Here is a 24227-nt window from a genome sequence, read left to right on the forward strand (position 1 = left end):
GAGCATGGGGGCCACTTGTCTGGGGTTAGTCATGAGGAAGTGGCTGCCACCTCCTCTGGCAGCCCTTTATAACCAAGCCATTTTAGGTTCCCTGTCCTTATGTATACAGTTTAATTCTGAGCTCTTTAGTTTAATTTTGTCCTTTGAATTCCTTTATAAATTACAGCATCTTGTGATGATTGTTTTTCTTTCTCAGGAAGGAAAGGACTAGCACATAAATCTCTGAAATGAGAGAGAGGAAAGGAGAAAGGATGAGGATAAAGAGGAAGAGGGAGCTGCAGGGGAGAGAAGAGAGGCAGCTATTCTCTTCTGTTTCTCCTTTATCTTGGACATTGAGACAGACACAGATGACCTCAGTGGACCTCAAAAGGCAGATGGAGTAGATGATTTCTGTGAGGTTTGATTTGGTAAGTTGGACATGGATTGTCCAATTACCCCAAATATCCTCTCCACTGTTTACTCTGATTTATTCCCTTGAGTTAAGCACTGCCTTTCTCTAAGATGCTCCTTAAAAGGCAAATCCTTCAAGAAGGCTAATCATGAAGTGTTAGATGCTTGATAAGAACGAAATTCACATATTAGTGGTTCCCAAATCTAGCAGATCACCCCAAGCCCCTGGGATACTTGTTAAGCATACAGATTCCAGGGCCTCACCTAGACCTGGGGAGGAGTTGGAATATCTAATGATGCGAATCTACATCTGTATTTATAAAAAAGCTTTTTAGGTATTTGAATGATTTGGGAATTTCTTACAGACTCCCAGGCATGCTTCTATGTCTGATTTGTCTTCCTAGGAAGCAAGGAAGGGCAAAGTAGCAGATCTGTACTGGGTCCTTTGGAAGAATGAAGGTTCTAGAAAGAAAGTAAAGGGGATCCTTTTTTTAAAGGCTGTGGAAGCTTCCAAAAACAGTTTGCCTACCTTACGGCTTTGCTCTAAATCAGCTGTGTCAGTGTAAATGTGCCTTCATTCAAAGCCATCTTTATCAATACAGTTTCATAAAACCATTGCAGAAGACTTTGTTTTCCACCTGGCAGTTCAAATGTTGAAGCCACTCAACAGGTTGATACTGATCCTCTGGCCTTGCTATTTTACTGGTTTAAAGTAAGAACCAGTTTATGTCAGAGAAGACAGAGCTTAATTAATTAATTAAAAAGAACACGGGCATATTCATTTACATCAGCAGGTTACTTCAGTTTACCTGTAGGTGTGATAATCACGGACGGAGGTCCTGGTGATGAAGCATCATCATTTTGGCTTCTGTTCCTTCCTTTCTCAGTTTCCTTATTTCTTAGACTAAAAGGAAGCGATTAGAGTAGATTCTATTCTTGGGGCACATGAAGGTAATGGGACTCCATGTGCTATTTTCAATAACTGAATAAGAAACCAGGGTTAAACATCGTATACTTATTTTGCAGTAAAAGTGCATGACCTAACAAAAGAAAAATCATGTTTCTCTGTTTTTCTGGTAATAAGTATTTCAGCTCATTTTTTTGAACACTGGTTCACTCATGTTGAATTGAAGTTATGATCTGGAGTTATACTGTTGATAAATAGATAAACAGAAAAGAAACAAAACGTTTGAAAACGTAGGGTCCATTTGTTCATTCATTTGGTTGTTTTAGCTAAAAGGAGGTTCAGATATCACTCCCGGGAAGCATTTAGATACCAGAATTTAAAATATTCCAAAGCCTTTGAAACACAAAGCAATGGGAGAAATATTTTAAATAGGGCACTTTCAGGCTTTCCTGGTGGCGCAGTGGTTGAGAGTCCGCCTGCCGATGCAGGGGACGCGGGTTCGTGCCCCGGTCCAGGAGGATCCCACATGCCGCGGAGCGGCTGGGCCCGTGAGCCATGGCCGCTGGGCCTGCGCATCCGGAGCCTGTGCTCCGCAGCGGGAGAGGCCACAACAGTGAGAGGCCCGTGTACCGGCAAAAAAAAAAAAAAATAGGGCACTTACCATGAGCTCACAAATGGGAAATTCTACCACATTCTAAGCCCTCTGTTTTATGGTGGGGCTCCTATAGGAAGCAGATTCTGAGATGGAGACTTTCGAGCAGGAAGTTTATTGGGGAGTACTCGTAGGAGACACCCCAGTGAGGCAGTGAAGGCAGTACTTTGGGGCAATGCAGAAATCCTCAGCCAGTCCTACAGAGAGCTAAGGAACTGGGATGACCTTCAGAATGATGGCAATTTCCGGAGAGGTACTCAGCAGCTGAGCCATCGGTCCCGCAAACTCCAGGAGGTACATGGAAGCGCACCAGAGCGTCCACCCAAGATGGGCTCTGCTTTTGTGTGGTCACTGATGCTCTACATCCTGTGATACACGTGGGCACCCGTTCCCCCCACACCCCTAGGATCTGTGTTGTCACATATAACGTATAATGCCTTTTCTTTAGACTTCCTGGTTGCTGAAGAGCATTAACAGAACACATTAAGCTACTTTAAGATGCCAATTCTTTATGCGTTTTCACAGGAGGTAGGTCTCAGAGTTGAACACTCATGAATACTCTTACTGGTAATAAGACTTTGGCCATGAAGGGAAGGGTGGGGCAGGGAAGAGAAACCAATAGTTACATGTACCTACCATATGCCAGGTTCTGTACTAGACTCTAGAGACAAAACAGTGAATTGGACACAGTAGGAATGCACAGATTTGCAAATTGGTAATTGCAACAAAGTGTTATGGGTGCTTAGAATGGAGTACGATTATATTCAGTGGAGACATAAGAATGAGTATGGTGAGTTTCCCGTGAGGAGTATTCAGGGAAAGTTTTCTATGAAATGTGAAATTTGAAATGCATCTCGAAAGATGACTAAATAGTGGCCAGGGAGTGGCACATGGAAAGATGTTCCAGATGGAAGAAGCAGGGTATGCAAAGCCATGGGGGCCTGGACTTGCTTGGGAAACTCCAGTCATTGTAACATTGTTGAAGCTTAGGTTTGGGGATATGTCATGCTAAGTGGCAAAGATTTTGAGAAGTGGGCAGATCAAAGAGGCTTTGATTTCTTGTCAAGCTCTTTGTATCTTGAAGGCAAACAGAACTTCTGAAAGATGTATGTGTATTTCCTCCTTAAAGGGAGGAGTGACATGATCAGATGTACATTTCTGAGAACTCACCTTGACAGTCACATCAGCACTAGGCTCAGGCAGATTGTAAACTCTTTGAGGGACAGGCCCTTTCGGTCTTCATTTTATATAAAGGTCATGCGAAATCAGGAAATAAAAGCTAAGACTAGGGCTTCCCTGGTGGCGCAGTGGTTGAGAGTCCGCCTGCCGATGCAGGGGACGCAGGTTCGTGCCCCGGTCCGGGAAGATCCCACGTGCCGCGAAGCGGCTGGGCCCGTGAGCCATGGCCGCTGAGCCTGCGCGTCCGGAGCCTGTGCTCCAACGGGAGAGGCCACGACAGTGAGAGGCCCGCGTACCGCAAAAAAAAAAAAAAAAAAAAAAAAAAGCTAAGACTATGGTGCTTAAAATATGCTGACTTTGCTTCATTTTTTTTTATTAAATAAAAGCAAATGTGAGGACTCCCATTTATCAGCCCCATCCAACATTATAGTTTTCACTAAAATCAAACAAATCTATTCACCTTTGCCAGGCCACTTTAGAAATTCATGCTATTGCTTTCTGTTTATCCAGAAGCAGTCTAATAAAATTTAGACAGAGAATTTCCTTAGAACAAGTTTGACAAAGAAAGAAGCATTCTTAGATATACTGAAAATGTAGGTCAAAGAAGCAGTCATATATCCATCAATCCATTGACCCATCGATCCATTGATCCATCCGTTCATCTATCCATCCATCCATTCATCCGTATCTATCCTGGCCCACTCCAGGCGCTGCACAAAATGCCAAGGCTGACAGGATGAAAAAACTCGGCCTCTGTTCAAAGAGCTTAGAATCCAAGTTCAGAGACACATATATAAACAGATGATGGCAACACTACATGGTGATGTAAATGCTATTATAAAAAAATATATTTTCAAATAAAATAGAAAATTTATTTTGAAAACATTAAGCACTTGAAATTGGAATACCAGGGTTTAAATTCCAGACGTGGGATTTACTAGCTAGGTAACCTTGACCATGTTATTTGACCACACACTGTCATATAAGTTAAAAAAAAAAAAAGTGTACAAAGGAAATAATGATTGTACCTTATCCAAAGGAATCAATTGAAAAGCCATTCAAAGTATGAGCTCAGTAAGTTTGCTACATATAAGACAAGTACTTAAAACCCAAGAACATTCATATACACCTTTTGTGAGAGACAATCCGCCGTCAGTCCTAAGTGTCCGTGCATATTCTCGCCGGATATGCCAAGAATTCAAGGCCCCGGCCTGGCCATGCTTTACTCTGGCCAGCTCTCAGGCTTGGGTTTGCAGTAAGCTACTTTGAGGGATGAGATAACATCTCTACCCAGGGAAAAAGCCAGGCTTCCTTCTGCTCACTATTCAAGGGGAGGATACCCCAACCTCAGCATTCCTCTCCTGTCGATGCTGCCCACCGTGGGTGCTATCATCCAGGCCGAGCCCTTTGCTTCACGCCTTGGGGAGATGGAGAAGTCACATGAGCTTAACGCTGACATGCTGGCTACTGCTTCTACCATGAAGAGGAAAGTTCATTTTCTGACCCGGCATTCTTGTGTCTTCTGCCAGCGTTCATGAAAGAGTAACAGGCTGGCATATTGGCTTGTAATTGGTGTACAATCTTAAACCTTGACTGCTTCTTGACAATAACTGTAATAGCTATTTAATACCATACATAAAAGAGATCTGTCAGCACCAACCAAAATATAGTATGTAGGGATGATTTATGGAGAAAGTACTTTTGACTTGTAAGAAGTCACCTTATTATATGTATGTATATGTGTGTATGTATAGACATACTATATATAAACATACCATATATAACCCCATATGTTTCCTTTCTCTAGTCACCTGTGATAGTTTCTTTATTACAAATGTTTGTGTATCTATATAGTATATATACGTATTTGTACATATACATACGTACACATGATATATATGCTATGTGTATATTCATATGTATATAATGTATATATATACAAATACACATGTGTATATATGTACATATACACAAATACATACATGTAACACATACGTACAGATACATGTATACATACATAAATATACATAAATACATATGTATCTATATACACATTTATAATAAAGGAAACATCACAGTGAATAGGGAAGGGACACACATATATATGTTTATATATAGTATGTTTTTACATACACACATGCACATACATATAATAAGATGTGAGCTTCAAAAGCTTGGGAGTCAGTGCTGCATTCAATGAAAAGATAGCCCCCAACAGACTAATAATTCAAAAGAAAATCCCTTAGAACACACTAAGCCTTATTTGATATGTAATCCTACCTACTAGGAAATATTTATGCAAAATTCCCATCAAATAAGCTCTTTCCTGTTTTTTGGGCTGCCAAAATCAAATACAGGCTCTGGGGCAAAGGTTAATCACATCCCTTTAAGGGGAAAACCCTCTAAAATCTGATTGCCAAGTGTTAGGAGAAAGTTGTAAATATGTAGTAAGTTCTGAATTAAATTTAAGGCTATTTTAATTATAAAAGCATTAATGACAGCAGGAAATTTAATGAAATAGTGGACCATGAAATCAGTGTTATCATTTTAATACATAGAATATGACAAACTCTGTAAGATTCCTGTTCTCTTTCATGTCTATTACAATTTCCTTCTATTAGTTTCTACAAATAGAAAATTACATATAAAATTGAGTTTAACCAAATCTCTGAAAAAATCAGACAATCTGATTTGGTATTATATCACCACACTGAAATTTCATTTAATTTAGAAAGGGCTTCTCCTGGTGTTTTGAATACTAACTACTTTCCTAACAACACGTATGCAGCTCTGGGTTTGACAGGGGAATAATCCTTGTGCTGAACAATAGATCAAGATTTTAACAGACAGAAAGAATGAAGATGGATAGAAATGCAGGGCTTGACCCAACCTCCTATAGGAGAGATTTCAAAAGCATTTCTTGAAACGTTCTGAAAATATTTACTTTTCCTTATCATCTTACAAAAGGATTCTTTCTGTGAAAAAGTTGAAGATTCAGATGTCAGGCCTGACTGTCTCCAAATACAGCATGTCAGAGTCTCTCCCCTGTGATCTCTATGAAGAATAAAAAGCCTTAGAAAGTAGGTCTTCTGTGTTTTTACTATACCGACTAGTTGTTAGCATAGCGATCTGCTGTAAATTGGTAATGATTTGAGGTTTTCTAATCTTTCACACAGATGAGAAGTGTTTCAAAATGAAATATTTTAACCGTAGCTTAGTTTGTTTATTTCAGAGGGAAGGACTAAATCTAGCAGTTAGGAGAGAGGTGACCCTTGCAGGAAGAGTGCTGATTTAAAGGAAAGATGAGGGGGAAATCTGAGTGTTGATAATGTTCTTGACTTGGGTGCTGGTGACAGAGTGTGCAGTTGTGAAAATTGACTCCTATAATTATGATAGGATTCTATCATATCCTATCATATGATATGCAATTTTCTGTATGTATGTTATACTTTACAAAGATTTTTCTTTATTAGAAAATAATTGCCTTAACCTTTTCTGTTAAAAATACAGTTGCCTGAAATAATGTAAAAGTCTCAGGCAGTAAAAATTTCTAGGTTAGAATTAGTGGAAATTCCTAGGTTCGGTTTTATGTTGTACACCATAAAGATAAGATTAGAAGCAAATAATAGGATCCCTATCCCCTCTGAATCTGGCCAGTCCATTGTGACTTGTCCAATCTATATCCCAAGAGCCATCCAAAGAAAGTACCCTTAACCACGAAATCCTGCAGAATCCTAAAATGTACGCCTTAAAATGAAAGCCTAAGCGATTAATTTTATTTTGATTAGTTTCCAAGTTTGCAACTCTCTGTCAGCACCTAATCTGTATTGAATCCCATAATCTAACAGACAGTGAATCACTCACTCGTTTAGGCAAATTGTCCTTCTGAGCATCTAGAAAGATAACTCGCTCCAGCCCTTAAGGGTTTTTACACATCTGGCCAACTCTCTTCTCCCTTTTGGTTAACCCTATCCTCAGTGGTAGGGTAAAGTTCTATCCCCTGACTCTGGATTTTTAAGGAGATTACTGCAAAGTCAGGCTAGGAAGCAATGCATAGTAATAAAAGTAGCACAAAACCAAGAATCAGAACGAGAATCCATTGTTCCAACCCCCACTTTACTTTAATAGTTGTATGAACTTGTACAACCACTTTGTAAAATAAGGGTCACCTACCTGCCCTCGTGGGTTTATCATGAGGACTGAATACGATAATGTATGAGAATATACCTTGTTCTCGTAACAGCATAAACAGCAATGCAGGAGTTATGACAGTAAGGTAGCTTATACATTGTAAGCAATGTGTTTGTGCTCAGGGGCAAGGAGTTACTATCACTTTGAAAATATTTTTAGCTCTTCTCCTGTAGAGAGGTATTCACAACCACAGCCAAGGCACAGGAGGGCAGAACTGTTTTTGTTTCACTTCTGGCCACTTCATTAGGCATCTTTCAAGGCAGCGTGACTTAGCTAGGCTTGCAGTGCAGATGTCAAATGACAGCGCCAACCCTGTGAGACAGGACGGTCCTCCTCTCTCCTTCCAGATGACTGTCTGAAAGAATTCTGTGTTTGTCCTCAGTTTGCTGTGTTGGGAGCTTCCCAGATAACTGACAACAGTGGATTGTGACCACAGCATTTAGGTCATCAGAGGCATCTTGGAGCAAGTGTGTACAGAAAACATTAAACGAACTTAAGTTTTAAGCTCCGATGATAACGAGCAATGGGTGCTCTATTAAGAAACTGGGGTGGGGAAAAAATGACTTCTTGGGATTCTTCAATAGATTGAGACCATTCATTCATTTAGAGGTGGATTGGTTCTTGAATCCAGAAGACATTCGCTTGTGGGAAAATGATAGTATAACATTGGACTATCTCCTGTGGAATCCTGGGGACCCCATCCCCACATAATTCAAGCAATGTTTTAAAAAATATTCCAGTCAACCCTGCTGGAATTCCAAAACTTGCCTCAAAGGGTTGGTAAGGTTACATAGCCCAGAGGGAGTTGGAAACTGAATTGAATTCTTTAGCTTTACAATTTCTTTACCCAGCTAGAGCTTTTTACATATGACATTATTTACTTCAGAGTAGTAGCCTCTTTCTTGTTCTTAAGTCCCAGATAAGCCATAAATAATACTTAAAGAATTACGAATGTAGAGAATAGACAGCTTAAAATAAACATAAAGATGTTTGCAATTCTCATGGAAAATAACAATTCTCTATTCCAAGGAATACAGGCCATAAATATGCCCATAGACCAGAATTCTAAAATTTTTCAGGGGAATCCGGGTGGCCAAGCAAGTTATATTGTTATCCTAGGGGCTGGATGGATGGAAGGTCATGTAATGTGTTCAAATGCTTTCTGCAGTTCTGTGTATTGGAAGAATGGCACGCTCATGAAAGTAGCAACCAAGCTATCCCATTTTTCGTCTTACTTCATTACATGCTTTCAGACGCTGCAGCTTTCTAGCCATAACCTGGCATGACCGGGAGAGACAGAAAAGAGGGGATAGATGGGAGGCTGTGGAAGAGGGCCTTACACTCCCACACCCCACCCCCAAGAAGGGCTAGGGCATTTTTTTAGGAAGGAGGGCCGGGGTGGGGGGTGCTTGGTGGGTAACCGAATATACAGAAACAAAAACATAAATACATAAAATACATAAAAACAAAAATAAAAAATAAACAAATGGGACCTAATGAAACTTCAAATCTTTTGCACAGCAAAGGAAACCATAAACAAGACGAAAAGACAACCCTCAGAATGGGAGAAAATATTTGCAGATGAAGCAACTGACAAAGGATTAATCTCCAAAATTTACAAGCAGCTCATGCAGCTCAATATCAAAAAAACAAACAACCCAATCCAAAAATGGGCAGAACACCTAAACAGACATTTCTCCAAAGAAGATATACAGATTGCCAACAAACACATGAAAGAATACTCAGCGTCACTAATCATTAGAGAAATGCAAATCAAAACTACAATTAGGTATCACCTCACACTGGTCAGAATGGCCATCATCAAAAAATCTACAAACAATAAATGCTGGAGAGGGTGTGGAGAAAAGGGAACCCTCTTGCACTGCTGGTGGGAATGTAAATTGATACAGCCACTATGGAGAATAGTATGGAGGTTCCTTAAAAAACTACAAATAGAACTACCATACGACCCAGCAATCACTACTGGGCATATACCCTGAGAAAACCATAATTCAAAAAGAGTCATGTACCAAAATGTTCATTGCAGCTCTATTTACAATAGCCAGGACATGGAAGCAATCTAAGTGTCCACCGACAGATGACTGGATAAAGAAGATGTGGCACATATATACAATGGAATATTACTCAGCCATAAAAAGAAACGAAATTGAGTTATTTGTAGTGAGGTGGATGGACCTAGAGTCTGTCATACAGAGTGAAGTAAGTCAGAAAGAGAAAAATACCGTATGCTAACACATATATATGGAATCTCAAAAAAAAAAAAAGGTTCTGAAGAACGTAGGGTCAGGACAGGAATAGAGATGCAGGTGTAGAGAATGGACTTGAGGACATGGGGAAGGGGAAGGGTAAGCTGAGATGAAGTGAGAGAGTGGCATGGACTTATATATACAACCAAATGTAAAACAGATAGCTAGTAGGAAGCAGCCGCATAGCACAGGGTGTCCACCTAGAGGGGTGGGATAGGGAGGGTGAGAGGGAAACGCAAGCGGGAGGAGGTATGGGGATATATGTATACGTATAGCTGATTCACTTTGTTATAAAGCAGAAACTAACACAACATTGTAAAGCAATTATACTCCAATAAAGATGTTTCAAAAAAAAAAAAAAGCCAGGGCAGGAGTGAGGGAAGGCTTTGTCTTAACCAGGGATAGACTGCTGGAAAAAGTAGGAGAAAAGAAATAATTTGTGGAGTGGAACAGTTTTCCAGTTTTTAAGGTTACTGAATGCTTTTTTGTGAATTAAATTGTATGCAAAACTCTAACAGAAGCTAACCTTCTCTGGTTGAGCTGGGGGTGGGCTGCTAGGAAGGCAGACCGGTCATTTCTCCTCATCCGCTGAGGCTCTCCTGAGGAATCCCACGCTTTCCTGAAACACAAATGAAAAATCCCTGGTTGAGCATTTATAGTTTACACAGCACTTCCTCATACTCTACCCCATCTGATCCTAAAAAGAGCCTTGGCGCCATTATCTCCTCTCTTACAGGAGAGGAGATCAGGCCAAGACAGATGAAGGAAGTGGCCACAACTTAACAAGTCTTGTACCAGCGGGCATTCCGGCTGCAGAGAAACTACCCGCTCCCAGCATAGCCTCCTGGGAGTTGTCCACAGACCTGTAAGAACCCCAGAGTCTCAACCTTCTGGAACCTCGGTGAGAAAGTCATACAGGCATAACTGCATCTGCTAGTTGTTCTATGTCCAAAACACAAAGCTGGCATCTCAAGCTACTGGCGACGATGGAAAGACAAAGAGCAAACAAGGACCGTGATCTTGACGTGTCTGCTGCTCTTTCTGCCACACAAATGGTCCAGAAATGGACTGCACCAGGGACACAGAAATCAGCCTGAAGGCTGAGAGAAGGGCTCGGGGAAACAGGAGGAGAGGACGAGGTGGCAGAAGAGCAAGCTGATGCTTCTGAACTAATGGAGAAAAGAGAGGCAGATGTGCAGTGGAAATGCTGGCTTGAAATTGCTAAAATCAGACAATAAATAAGGCAACATCTGTCTTGCCTAATTCCAGGCACAGTTTGTTCAAAATGAGATGCAGTTTCTACCTCTGTCACTCGCTCTAGGTAGACTCTCGAGGTCAGCCTCTTGTGGAACGGAAACGTACAATTGCAGTTCGGTTTTGAGCTTGGTCCACACCCCTACTTCTCATCTTGTTATGTTATATGTTATGTTATTTCTTCCTCCTTTACTTCCTTCTCTCCCTCCCTCCCTTCCTTCCTTCTTCCTTCCTTCCTTCCTTCCTTCCTAATTTTCATGCAGAATTTGCTCTGAGGCATTTTAACTGGCCTCAGCATCTTCCTGACTCTTTCCCCATTGGCCTTCCCACCCTCCTTTTAATCTACCCACATCTTTCTCTCCCTGAAACGCTTCTTCCTCTCTCTGTCTCCTCCACCTCTCTCTCCAAAGACAAGAAAAAACAAAGAGGGGCAGTAAGGGAATTCCACGACCTGAATGCTTTCTTCCCTGTGTTCTCTAGGGCCCATTATCAGGGGAAGTTGCTGCCCTGTAATTAAAACGCAGTATTGTATTTTCCGCATGTGCTGATATGTTTTAAAATATTCAAAACGGAATATTTTTGTCACTGCATGACAAAATATGATTTATGTGGAAGAGCAAGTCTGGTAGAAAGTATCTTTCTTAGGAGCAGGGATAGCCCGCAGGCAAGGGTAGAGACCATCCCAGGCTCCGACCTTTCTGCTGCCACAAACACCCAATGACCAGGGCTCTCCATCCTCCATGGGCAGCATGGAACAAAACAGGGGCACAGGGCCATTGTCCTGAGATCCCAGAGCAACATTTCCACGTGCTCAGCTGGGTCCTACAGACTCTGGACTCCCGCCTTGCTTGCCTAGGACATCTCTAGAAGTGCTTGAGAGCATAACCGATTTCTGGGGATGTGGCCTCTGACCTGCCTACACCTTCCCAGTTTTGCCTTTTCTTTCTGCTTGCCTACTGATCTGGTTTCTTACATTCAAGGTCTGGTAGCACGATATGTTTGTGGTACAGAAACATTGCACAGTAATAAGCATTTGTTAAGAGAAGAAAATAGTATTAATAGGCAGAAAACCATGATCATCAACCTTGACTTCCCTCCCTAGGGTTTATTAGCTTGTTAGTGGTGTCACTGCAACTTTGTTGCATATTTTTATCTCTTCTTTTCTCTGTCATTTACATGATGATCATACTTGAGCTTTTTTATATTCTACCTGCAAAATGTCCCTTGACTCTGTCCCCTCCTTTCCCCATCTTGGGTCACCGCCCCAGCATGGTCTCCTGTTACCGCTTATCTTAAACGATGCCATTCTGGGATTCTTTCCCCTTTCCTATTCACTTTCCAGATCGTTTCCTAAAATCTGAGATATGATTCTATCACTCTCCAGCCTAAATATTGCTGCTGGTTCCCCACTGCTGGCATCGCATCCATTCCCCTAGCGACCTTCACCCAGCACACTTCCCAGTCCCACCCCCCATCCTGTGACCCCTTACCTTTCATCACATCTCAGCCCTTGTCTTGATAACAAGGCAGCCCCATGAGACCCCTCCCCTTGAACATGCTCTCCAATGGCCAGCCCTCATGCTTCAGGTCAAACTGTTTCCTTTTCTTGGAATATGTTTCCCCACATCCACTTGTCTAAACCCAGTGGAACATCCAAGGCAGAGCTCAAATGCTGCCTCTTCTGAGGAGTCCTCTTCTGTCAGCTAGGCGGAGTGAAACACCCCGCCTTCTGTTCCCATAGCACTTGGTTCATCCACCGCTTGACAGACCCATCATTTTCCCTGCTACAGTAGTTATTACTTACAGGTCTGTTTTTTTCCTACTAGACCATGGTCTCTTAAAGATCAGGGGGTTTTTTGGGGCGTTTTTTGGGTTTTTTTTGGTGAGTGAGGTGTTTAAATATCCTTAGCACAGCTCCTGGTATCCAATAGGCAACAAGTGAGATGCAATTAGCGCCTTGGTGATTAAGGCCTGTATAGAGTGAGATTTGCTGACTCTGAAATCACCTGGTTACCCCTGCAGCTGGCACACATTAGGGGCAATGCCCCTTGGGATAGCCAGGCCCCGGAGGGGAAGCCCTTTCCAGCAACATAAGGTGAGTGGACCAGGGGGTTAAAATGGGACTTTTCCTGTCTTGGGTTTTGTCTGAAGTCTCAAAGCTGAGAACAGTGGATTCCAAGTATCTCCACATTCTAAGGCAGATGTTAGACCATTTTTGAAAAATTTGTAAAAGGGAGTAATAATAACTTGTTGTATCAGCAATATCTAGACTACAAAAGAAAACATTAAGAATTCATTAAGTGTTCTCCAAACCAGTCTCCCCAGTTTCATCCTTTCTCCCCTTTCTCCCTGGTATTCTTACCACAGCCACTAGAGTGATCCGGGGCAATTGCGCCTCTTGTCTCCTCAGAAACATGTAGGCGTGGGTCTCACCGAGTGGGAGCCCAAATCCTTGCAATGGCTTCTGAGGCCCGGCAAAGGCAGGTTTCATTTCCTCTTGAACCTCACCTGCTGTTCCACCTCCCCCTGCTCTCTCTGTTCCAGCCACACTGGCCTCCTTGCTCTTCTTCAAACCTGCCTCAGGGCCTTTGCACTGGCTTTTCCTGGCTAACCATCACACCTTCAAGTCTTCGCTTAAGTATCACTCTCTTACTGAGGCCTACCCCATCACCCTGTTTAAAATTGCAAGCCGTAAATACCAGCACTCCTGATTCCTCACGTCTTGCTCTGCTTTTTCTTCTTCCACAGCAGTAACACATTATCAGATTGAATTATTCATTACTTTCTGGTTCATTGTCTGTCTCTGAGGGTGGGGATGTTTCTCTTTTCTGTTTGTGAAGCACCCATTCTACAGATGAAGCACAGAATACGCTTGTTTTCTATACTAACCATTAGCTAAGTCAGGATTTCCAGGAAGGAGAGGATGGCTTATCCAGCTTACTGCCCATAACAACCATATTTTTCCTTGGATTTGACTCCGCTTTTCATGTCTGCTCTTGAATTCTTCAAAATGGCCCTTTCACTAAAATAATCTCTCACTGTTGTTCACTAGGATTTTAAAGAAGCTATTCAGAGTAGTTTTATCATAAAAGCAGTCTCCTTTGAGTTGTAGGTAATAAAAAAAGATTTTTTGTCTTGTTTTCCCCTTGCTCTATCTCATTTGTGTCATTTCAACGTCTCACCTTACTGCTTTCCCAGGTGGAAGAGATCATTCATCTGTGTGTTTTAACAGAAGACAGGGGGAATCAATTGAGCCAACTGAGGCAAAAACCAATAGCTCTCGGAAGAAAAATTGTGGAGACCCATGAAATTAGTTGAATAGACTGGTCGACAAACCAATCTCTAAAACCAAGCTCGTAAAAACAGAAGATGAAGTAACTGTTGTCACAGATTTCAATATGTGCTCAAATCTCAGAATCACAGCTAGAAGCACAAATATTGAGTCCTTATGTTACCCTACAAATCAGAGAGATTTGGCGGAAGGACTGCAGGCTTGAAGCCAGAAGACTGAGCTGTACCCTGACTCATCCACTAACTCTTACATAGGTGTGGGCCTGTCAGTTAATCTCTACGTGGGGATGGTGACACACAGGTCATTCTATTTCACGGAGTTATGGAAAGATAAATGAGAAAATATTTGAAAAGGCATTTTGTTAAGTGCTCTATAAATATTGGAATCATTTATTCCAGGATTAAGGGGATTCGTTTATTAGCTTACAAAACAAAGACACTTAGATTCATTTGAATCTCCGTGAAAAAATTCAGCACTGCTCCATTTCCTTACACCGGAAGCAAATCCTCGTACTCTTACGGGTCTACATTCATCAACTAGGGAATCCAACCTTCAGATACCTTCCTTCACGCCAAGATTAAGAAACAGCAGCAGCAGCTGGAAAAACACAGAAGTATGAGTAGGAGATGAGGATTTCAGACTCCTTAAAAGTCTTCACCTCCATCAATTTCTAGATCAGCAGAGTTTTTCTTGCGACGGGTGTTGACCATATGGCATCATAAGTGTGAACCCTGAAGACCCCTCTACTCTCCAAAAGTTCTGCCACTGTTGCCCCCAAAACCACCATCAGGGATTCTATTTCTTTATATTGAGGCATTAACTTCTGCTCAAATCTCTTTGAACTGTCACACAAAAGAAAGGGGAAAATGCGGTCCAGAGTACCAGGTGACGCTTGAGAATTAGAGGCACTGGCTGCATAAAGAAAAGAATCACTTAAAAAGAGGAAGTGAGCAGATACTGGAGATCAGCCTTATCTCCTCTGATCAATACCTTGAGCTGTCCTGCAGACAACAACCCCTCCTGCCCCGACCCTGACTCTTTCTAAGCATGGTGAAAAATGCTGGACGGCAGGCACTGAGGCACAAATGTGGGTTGTTACATTTCTCTAGATGTCTTACCTGCAATTTGAAGGCCAAACAGAATGTTCAAGATGGAGATCAGTTTTGTCCTTAGAGTGCCTTGGCTTTTATGAAACTCTGCCCGCGGACAACTGTCAGTGCTCATTCCTGCCAACATTTAGCACCATTTCTTTTCCTCTGATATGTGCTATCAGGGAAACATTGGGGGTTTTAGATTGCTTAGCTGTTGGCTCAGCTGTGAAGCATGAACTTAGTTCCAAGGGCCTGGATCTCTACCAGCTGTAACCAGAAGAGCTACCTTGGGATCTAGTACAACCCCTGGAGAGCCCTGATAATCTCTGGCTAGCATTGCTCATTGTAAGAGAAGCCTGGGGTATCCCGGAATTGATCTGGGGATGCTAATGCAAGCCTCTTTGGTCACTGGTTTGTATTTTAGGCTACAGATTTATATGTTGACTTGGTTTACATGAGGCTTGTCACTTTAAAGTGCTGCCTCCTTTTTCCAGACGAGGTTATGGAGGGTAGGGAGGGACGGGAAAGAAGGAAGATGAATCGGCAATGGTTGAGGCCAAAACATGAGATGAATGTTTTAATACGAGACTAAGCAGTTTTGTAAAGACCCAACTTTTGTGCTTCTTTTGAGGGTAAGTCCATCAAAGAAACACAAAGGTGATTCTTAGCTTTCTTCTGTCTGTGCCTATGAAATGTTATTTAAAGCTGTTGAAGAAATGTAGGAAGAAAATGGTTTTGAATGTCAAAGGGAACTCACGAAAACTAAAATTACAAACAACCAAAGTAATCAGTGCCACAGTAAGAAAATCAGTCATGTGAATTGCAAAGATCTTCCATGATCCCAAGACAAAGCCTTAACTGCTCCTTCTACGTGGAAAACATTGGAGTACAACTCATAATTCTCCAAGAGGGCTAAACCCAAGGCGATGATAAATGCTTACAATTAAAGGTACTTGGTAAAGTATTAATTACTTTTATCAATCTCCCTTGGCTTCAAAGATGAGATGAGAATCTGTCTGGAAATCTAAAGAAAACAGGATTGAGAACAAAACAAAACTGTGACTTTGGAGAAACAATCAGCATTTTAAAATTGTATATAATCTTTCTGTCTTGCTTATTTGGCCAGTTTTGAGTACCCAAGGGGCTTCTCCTTTCCACCATGTAAATACTGCACTTGATTATCTGCGTGTTTGAGTTTATTTAGAAGTAATACAGTATAGAAATGAACAGCAAGGACCTTGGAATCAAACTGCCTGTGTTCAACTCTGCCATTGACTAGCTGTGTGACCCTGGTACTCCACCACGTACCTTTAATGGTGAGCATTTATCATCACCTTTGGCCTCTCCAAACTCCAGTTACCTCATTTGTTAAAAGGGGAGAGTGTGGGACTTGCCTGGTGGCACAGTGGTTAAGAATCCGCCTGCCAATGCAGGGGACATGGGTTCAATCCCTGGTGCAGGAAGATCCCACATACCACGGAGCAACTAAGCCCACAAACCACAACTACTGAGCCTGCGTGCCCAAAGTACTGAAACCCGCCCGCCTAGAAACCGTGCTCCGCAACAAGAGAAGCCACTGCAATGAGAAGCCTGCACAACTGCAACGAAGAGTAGCCCCTGCTCGCCGCAACTAGATTCTCTCAACTAGAGGAAGCCCGCCTGCAGCAACAAAGACGGAATGCAGCCAAAAATAAATAAATAAATTTATTTATTTTAAAAAAAGGCGAGGAGGAGAGTGCCTGTTATGTACATAGTAAGTGCTCAGTTAATTTTAGGTATTATGACTGTAGTGAACACTACTGGTGCCCAGCCTATACTCCTTTTACCATGTATCCATCCTCCAGCTGTTTTCAGTGTTAATGCTGAAAGATCACAATTAATCCCTTTTTTAAAGACTTGCTCTTGTCAAGAGAGAGGAAACTCGAAGGGGAGATTGCAACACACCCTGCTCTCTGCTGCTGGCAGCCAGTGATTGACTGACATGGGTTACAAAAGGCTACAGGCCGTCCCCGCCCCCTTTGCCCTCCTTCACTTCCCAGCATGGCGCAGGCAGTGTGATCTGTCGAGATCACATTCTTGCTTAGCTCATTCCCTTTCCCATCCTGCTTCTCTCCCTTCCTTATGGGATATTTTTTCTCCCTAAAAAGCACTTCCTCCATAAAGTACTTCCTCACATGCACTTGAATGTCTGTTTCAGGTTTCTGGTAGCCTGACCCAAGACAAAAACTATACTTCTTTGATTTTTAAGCCACCCATGTTTTCACATTTTAACAATTCTGAAATCAGGATGTATCTTAAAATCACCGTGGCTTTGGCTAACATGGTTTAATGTCATTTTCTGCACATTGAAATAAAAGTGTGCAGAAAATCCTGGGGCAACAATGGAGCATCCTTTTGCTGCATTGCCAGCGTTCCTGATGGCAGAGGACCACATTTTCTGGAAGAACAGTCATCAACGGCTGAGTTGAAAAGTTGAAAAGTTAAATAGTCATAGTCTGAATGAGTGAAAGTTTTAGGAATATTTTAATCTATTTATTTTGCTTTTGTATGTTGTTTAAATGCGAAACAGTGATATGTAATAGGTTTTATCAAGCATAATTCTAGAAGAGCTCTTTCAATAACAAAACAATTTTTAAATGATGATTATGACAAGGTGACATTGCAGTACAGTGGGAAAGTGATGGTCTTTTAAAAAAATGCTCTGAATCAATTGGATGTGAGCATTGGTCACTGGGACGTCCACATTCCTCTGTCTATCACCCAAATCAACCTCAGATGCCTTGTGGCATCTGTGTGAGAGATAAAACAATGCAACTACTGAGAGATATCACAGGAGACCATCTTCATGAGCTTGGGTTGGGGAAATACTTATTAAGCAGGACCTCAAAGGCTCTAGTTCTAAAGAAAAATATAAACACATTGGACTACATTAACGTTAAGAACTTTTCTTCAGCAAGACAAACCATTAAAAGAATGACAAAGCAAGTTATAAGGTGGGAGAAAATATTTACCCTATGAGTATCTGGCAAAGGGCTGTATTTCGTATAATAAAAGAACTACAAATCAATAATAAAACAGATATTCTAATGGAAGAATGGACAAAAGCATGGCCATATCTCAGATATGGTCAAGAAACATACGAAAAAGACTTAACTTTATTAGTCATCAGGAAAATGCAATTAAAACCATGATCAATAACACTACATCCCCACCAGAATGGTTAAAAAAAAAAAAACAATATCATATTGTGAGGTTGTGGAGCAGCTGGAATCCTTCCACACTGCTGGTGGGGCTGTAAGTTGGGCAACAGTTTTGGAACCTGTTTTGGCAATATCTGCTACCTATCTACTCTGACTTCATGGTTCTTCTTCTAGGTACTCTATATACCCAACAGAAATGCATCTAAATGTCCATCAGATAAAGCATATAAGAATGTTTACAGCAGCACGATTTGTAGTATCCCCAAACTGTAAATAGCCTGAACACCCATTCATAATGCAATGGATAATTATAATGTGGTCTATTCATGCATGGAGTACCGTACAGCAATGAGAATGACCATATTACAACTACGTACAGTAACATGGGTGAATGTTGTCAACATAACGTAGAGCAAACAAAGTCAGACTCAAAAGAGCACATAATGTACAATTCCATGTGTATAAAATTCAAAATTAACTAAACATTATCCATGTTGTTAGAAGCCAGGATAATGGTTACCTTTGGAGGGAGGTAGTCACTGAGAACAGGCCTAAGGGTCTTCCAGGGATCTGGCAATATTCTAGCTCTTGGTCAGAGTATTGTTTACATGGGTGTGTTCACATCATGAAAATTCACTGAGCTACGTTTATGGGTTTCATGCTTTTCGATAAATAGGTAAAGTGAAAGCATTATGTCATTATTTAATTGGCAGCATTTCTCCCTTTTCTTAGCAGTATTAAAATCATAACGTGGGCTTCCCTGGTGGCGCAGTGGTTGAGAGTCTGCCTGCCAATGCAGGGGACACGGGTTCGTGCCCCGGTCAGGGAAGATCCCACATGCCGCGGAGCGGCTGGGCCCGTGAGCCATGGCCGCTGAGCCTGCGCGTCCGGAAAAAAAAAAAAAAAATCATAACGTGTCATAATTAATGGCATCTTGGTTGACGTAAAATATGGTATTATTTTTATTATCATTGGTCAAGTAGTAGTATTTCCCTGACTTTGATCTGTCTCTTACTTCCACTTTTCCAGCTCATCTCAAGTGGTCCATGTGGCACCTCCAAGTCTCTTTCCAACTTTTTAAGAGTAGCATTCCTGTTCCTTAGCTGGGTGTATATTCACCTGGAGTAAATATTACCCTTCCCAGACTCCCCTGCACTAAGTGTGGCCAATGTGACTACGTTTCGGTCTTTATCAGAGGAAGCTGTACAGGACGGTGTGCCGGAAAGTGTTAACTGAGCAGCGCCAAGTTGCTCAAAACTTGCGCATTCCCAAGAAGGATCTGCTCCGTGCCTGGCCCTTGGCTGGTTCCTGGGAATTGAGCTCTTGGAATGCGCTGACTGATAAGAGTGTTTTGCATGCTCTGGGCTTTCAATCACACAGTACCAGCTCATCTAGATATTTTGTACAAACAATTTCCTTCTGGGGTCTGGAGGTTCGGTGACTGCAATTAGTCCCACAGGCACTATAGGCCTACCTGACTGACACTAGGCCCCTCGACTCAGTCAAGCTTCCCTGACCAACGACACTTTGCATGGGTTGTCACAACTGATTGCTGGAAGAATTAAGTATGTCCCAGGGGACTCCACTGGGAGAGACTCTGGGAAGTTAGCACTAGGGTCCTCTGGATTTCACCCCCTGTTGAATTTGCTTTGTATCCTTTTACCATAATAAACCGTAACTGAGTACAAAGACCTGAGGGACCAACGCAAATACAGAAAGCCCAGGTGAACTGCTTTTATGTCTCCTGGAAGATCCTGAGCCGTTATCAGAATACGAGCCTGTTACTGGTTTTAGTTTTGATATTTTCCCCTTTCCTATGTCTATCTTCGATGGATTTTCCACCAGACAATTTCTCTTTAAAAAATGTTTTTCCTTTTTTACCTCCAAGCTCTTTCGAATGAAACCTGAGTGAAAGCCAGTAAGTAAAATAAACATGAGGCAAGATGCTCTGAAAGAAGGGTGGTGACCCAGTCCTGCACTGTAAATCTGCCCTCTCCCAGCCCTGGGGAGCTCCGCTGAGGCGCTCTGGCCTCCTGAAATCCAGGACGGCGCCCAAAAGTGGTGCTGTATTCCCTTCTCCCTTGGATTCCACCCCACTCCTCAGCCCGACCCAGGGCTTTGCCGAGAACACTTTATTGAATGTCCCATTATTATTCTCTTCAACGCTCTCTCTCTCTCTTCCATCTGGGGTGGAAGGGAGACAGTGAGGCAGACAATTACATTGCTGATGTGGGATTTTTAGAGGAAAATCGAGGAAATTATAGGGACTACCCAGCTGTGGTAAAAACTTCTCACTCTCTTCCCACAGGACCCATTATTTTACAAACTGCAACGATTAAAAATGATGTATCCTCACTTGCTAACTTTACCATGCTGACAGATTCACTTGAATCCTACCCAGCTCTCAAAAAGAGTACAATGGTCAAAGCAAGTCCACTCTCAAAATGGCATGGATGGGATTTGATGACTACTACTTAGAAGGTTGAAATCTACGACCCCATCAAGGTCCAATCTTATCCCCCCAAGACCTCCTATTCTATTTGATCTTATTTCCTAGATCCTGTCTCCTACATCAGCTTATTTTTACCTCAGAATTTTCTCTCACCAAAGATGTCTCTGGACTCTGACCTATTAGTCCTCTCTTTCCAAATATGGAGGAAAACTCTTGAAGTTTTTATCCTTACCTTTCATTTAAAGGCATTCACTATGTAATTATACTCACTTTCTTCCTTTCTTCCTTTCCTGTTTCATCAAGAACGACAGTTACCTGAGATGAGTGATAATCCTGTAAGACTGACCCAAATCCTACTGGCTTGGTGAGCTGACAGCTTCTAGTTTGGCTTAATCTCCCTGTTGCCTTATTATCTTAGAATTTTGAAGAGCTGTGGTACAGATGAGGGTAAACAGTGAGGTGTCTATACAGTAGCAGCCCCGGGCAGATCTGAAGCTAATTACTGAAGGGCAGCAACTCCAAAGCTTGGTGTAAGCTTTGGGGATCTGACTTTAGAAGGGAACTACTATCTGGTTCACTTCGTTTTTTCACTTCACTGGCTGCGGCATTATACAATTAACACTTAGGAAATGGAAAGTTTTTGTTCTGGAGAAAATGCTCAGGAGACTTCCCGATAGTTTAGATGGTAGCAGAGGAGATGTCTTGAGTGTGACAAAAGTACAAATGAAGCAGGGATAAAATGAGTCACTTCCAAGATGCGTGTTTAAGAACTGGAGAGTAATGAGCTACTTTGAGGAGCTGCAAAGTGGATAATCTTACCATCTGGCTCTTGCACTAGGTGACTATATTTTTTTTAAAGGGAAAGCAACTGAGATTCTAGCTGGGTAGCTTTTTTTTTTTTTTTTAAACATGGTATAGAAGAAGGTTTTAATGTTTGGTTTTTACATTATAAAAGTAACTCATGCTTAAAAAAAATGTCATGCGGTGGAGGAGAATACTGCATAGTTCAGGGCAGACTGGGCTATGCTGTGTGTGGTCGTCAGCCTCCGAGATGGCCCCAGTGTAGTCACAGTCTTGAAATTCTCATCCTCCCGCGTGTGGGCTAGATTTAGTGACTCACTTCAAACAAATAGAACAAGCATAAGTAATGCGATACAACTTTGGAGATTAGGTTATAAAAAGACTGTGATTTCCATCTTGGGATCGTGCTCTCTCTCTCTCTCTCTTAAATCTCTCACTCTAGGGAAGCAAGTTGCCTTGCCTTAAGCAACTCTATAGAGAGGCCACTTATGTCCCTGGCCAACCGCCATCGCAGAGCTAAGACTTGCCAACAGCCACATGAGTGGGCTTGGAAGAAGATTCTCCTGCCCCAGTAGAGCCTTGAGATGTCTACACCTTGGCCAACACTTTGATTGCAGCCTCATGAGAGATCCTCAGTGAGGACTACTCCTGAGTTCCTGACCAGTGAGCTTATAAATATTTGTTGCTTCTAGCTGCCAAGCTTGGAGGGGTGGGGGAGATTGGTTATGTCCAATGGATAACTAATATGTTATGTTAATTAACTCCTAAATCTCAGTGGCTTTACACAATCAGCCCCTGCCCCCAGTACACACACTCACAGTCTCACACTGCATCTCTAGTTCAAGTTAAGTACCCGGCAAACCGTCCTCTGTGGGGACTTAGTGATCCAGGCTGCTTCCATTTTGTGGCAGGAAAATTGCTTGGAGGACTCACACCTTAAGCATCCCAGACAGAAAGTGATGTATGTCTCTTTTGCTCACGTTTCATGGGCAGGAACCAGTCACACAATTCCACCGAAATGCATGGGAAAATGGAAAACTGGAGAAGTATATGGCTAGCCAATAAGAGTCAATGAGAATTACATGTTTCTGCCACATGCATAGCATAAAAAGTGAATATCCACTTTTCTCCTTTCATCAAATATTTTATATATTTTCATCAAATATTTTTCATCAAATATTTTATAGTTAACTGCTTGAATTGTGGCCTTTCAGGTAAACACACTTATCCCACAAGCATATAGGCGTACATATACCGTGTGTGTATATTATGTATACGTGTAACCATATATGTATATCAAACATGTCATACATATGTCATACATACATGTGTTAAGTAGGATCAAGTTTCTACATCAAGCTCTGTCTCGTTCTTGGTAACATCTGTTCGGTATTCTAAAGTAGGGATGTATCATAATTCATTTAATTGCTCCTCTCTCAGTAAAGAATCATTTAATCATTTCTATAGTTGCAAAAATGTCTTAAGAGCTCTATTTCCACCAGTTACATTTCTAACTTGTCCACGTGACACCATGTGCATGCATTGGAACCAGTCCACAGAGAAAACAAATCCTGTTTCCACAGCCCTTGCCTCACCCCCACTCTTGCTTGCTTTTTAAATAAAGGGCATCATCATGTTTTTCCCCATTTTTTAGGGACAGTGAGAGATGTTAGAGAGCTGGTGAAGTATTCAACTTCACTAGACATCATTCTGATATGAATATACGGAAAAGGGGCAGAAGGGCACTACCACCTATTAAGCACAAAGGGCTTACGCACTGTGCTGTGAATTCGTACACTGCTATCACTAAACCCTTATAGTGCTCCTGTGAAACACGTGATTATTATTTAGCTCCTGTGGTAAAAACCTCTTCATGAGCTTTAAGCATCCCCACCACACATACTCACCATGTCATTTCTTTTTCTTTTCTACTTTTTTCTTTTTTCTAGAATGCAGAGTTAATAGGCTGTGGCGATTGTTGCTTTTCTTATAAAGATCCTTGTGTCCTTTCCCAGAAGATAGACCATATGTAGTAAGAAAGAAAACATGCAGTGTTTGCAAATTTCCTGGGAAAAGTCTCTGTGTTTAAAAGTATGCTAGTTTGATTGCCATGTCTCTATTAAAGAACAAAACAACAAAAAATAAATATATCCCAAACGATGGGAGAGAGATATGACTGGCTGTCTCCATTGGTCCAGCATTTCCTCTTGGGAATCTATTAAAGGGCCAGAACATCCTCTGCCTTCAAAGCAGTTGCCAGATCGTGTCAAAGTCGTATGAGGGTTGCAGGCAAACTCCTCTGGGTCTTTCTCTCTGACCAAGGAAACTGTTCCAGTTTCGAGGCTTGGGACTGCCAGACGGCAAAGTAGTTCAACTTTGGCAGAGAGATGGGAGCAGGGAGGGTAATATCTGAATTTCCATAGCGTTTTCTCGGATGGGAAATAAAGGGAAAGAAGACATCCTTGGCCTTGGCTCCTGGAGTCCTGCAATTTCCTACTCTCTGCACTAAACGAAATAAAGTGAGGCTCAGTCTAGGCAAAGAACCGTCTCC

The 24227-nt window shown here is 41.9% G+C and overlaps 2 long non-coding RNA genes across 2 annotated transcripts in view; one reads left to right on the top strand and one right to left on the bottom strand.

Annotated features, from left to right (window-relative positions):
* LOC141276924 (uncharacterized) overlaps positions 1-24198 on the bottom strand; it is a 30765-nt gene extending 6567 nt beyond the window's left edge. The window contains exons 1-2 of the long non-coding RNA XR_012327304.1: positions 23584-24198; positions 10113-10205 (exon numbers count right to left, since the gene is read on the bottom strand). This is a non-coding gene — a long non-coding RNA (uncharacterized lncRNA). The remainder of the gene's footprint in view (positions 1-10112; positions 10206-23583) is intronic.
* The window catches only part of LOC109551039 (uncharacterized), a 96425-nt gene that overhangs the window by 27468 nt on the left and 44730 nt on the right, over positions 1-24227 (top strand). The window contains exons 8-9 of the long non-coding RNA XR_012327303.1: positions 197-21239; positions 22119-22339. This is a non-coding gene — a long non-coding RNA (uncharacterized lncRNA). The remainder of the gene's footprint in view (positions 1-196; positions 21240-22118; positions 22340-24227) is intronic.

Source organism: Tursiops truncatus, chromosome 17, assembly GCF_011762595.2.
Source record: "Tursiops truncatus isolate mTurTru1 chromosome 17, mTurTru1.mat.Y, whole genome shotgun sequence".
Classification (NCBI taxonomy): Eukaryota; Metazoa; Chordata; class Mammalia; order Artiodactyla; family Delphinidae; genus Tursiops; species Tursiops truncatus.